General features: G+C 39.6%; 1 non-coding gene across 1 annotated transcript; it reads left to right on the top strand.

The window, feature by feature from the left end:
* The first annotated feature begins 764 nt into the window (after window positions 1–764).
* Window positions 765–871, top strand: LOC141722312 (small nucleolar RNA R71). Its single transcript, XR_012575330.1, has one exon. It is a non-coding gene; the product is annotated as a small nucleolar RNA R71 (small nucleolar RNA).
* Window positions 872–1,289: the final 418 nt, after the last annotated feature.

Raw genomic sequence — 1,289 nt, forward strand, 5'->3', positions numbered from 1 at the left:
ATGGCGATAAGTTCTATTATGGGCTAATCGTGATCGTGGGGTTGCAACGGATTTATTACGGAATTCTTTAGTTAATTGTTTAATACTTTAGTGTGTGATGATTGCATGATATCTAGTATTGGTTGTGCGTATTTGTCTTATGTGCGTCGCGAACATATAAGATAGGGTGTTAATCTCTTGTGAAGCGACAGTGGTTCTTGAGATTTAGAACTTGCCATGCTAGCATAGGTTCATGTACGTTGTGCATGATTAGTGGGTAACTCTAACAGTTTTATTTGCCCTATGTAATCAAAAGGAATAGCTTGTGCTTAAATCGTTGTGTTGTCAATTTCTGTAGACATATAGGAACTCAACATAATTGATGACTATTCAACTTCTATCTTAATTGTGGATGTTTGGTAGAATGGTATTAGTACAATGAAAGTTGGCTTTTATCAGTTTTGTGTTATTCGATTAATATCATCACTGTCACATGCTAAAGGTAATAACTATGGCTATAGAAGGAAGTAATAATGAAGTTGTGATCTCATGAGTGTTTTATTATTGATAAATTGCAGTGTTAGTTAAGTGGTTAATTAAGTAGTTAATTATAGTTAATCTCATGAGTTGGGTTTTGATGCTCATTTGCAGCCATCGTCTCAATAAGATTGTACGCCTCAGTATAGCTTTTAGCCCATAAGGCGCCTCCAGCTGCTGCATCGAGCATGGGCCGAGATTGAGCCCCCAAACCATTATAAAAACCAGTGATTACCATCCAATCCGGCATTCCATGATGTGGACATTTTCTCAACATTTCCTTGTAGCGTTCCCAAGCCTCGCACATAGATTCTGTAGGTTGCTGCGCAAACTGAGTAAGAGCACTCCTCATAGCAGCAGTCTTTGCCATTGGATAAAACTTCACCAGAAACTTTTGCGCAAGATCTTGCCACGTAGTGATTGACCCAGCTGGTTCAGAATGTAACCAGTCTTTAGCCTTATCCCTCAGTGAGAATGGGAAAAGCCTCAACTTGATAGCCTCATCAGTCACGCCATTATACTTAAAAGTGCTGCAGATCTCGACAAAATTCCTTATGTGCATGTTGGGGTCTTCAGTTGCCGCTCCTCCAAAAGAAACAGAATTCTGCACCATCTGAATAGTGCCCGGCTTGATTTCAAAGGTGTTAGCTTGAATAGCCGGATGAAGGATGCTTGACTGAATGTCATCAATTTTAGGCCGAGAAAAATCCATAAGAGCTGGATCAGCTTGAACAATATGATCTCCCATGTTTACTGGTTCTTTCTGCTCAGTT

This window comes from Apium graveolens, chromosome 4 (assembly GCF_009905375.1).
Source record: "Apium graveolens cultivar Ventura chromosome 4, ASM990537v1, whole genome shotgun sequence".
Taxonomy (NCBI): domain Eukaryota; kingdom Viridiplantae; phylum Streptophyta; class Magnoliopsida; order Apiales; family Apiaceae; genus Apium; species Apium graveolens.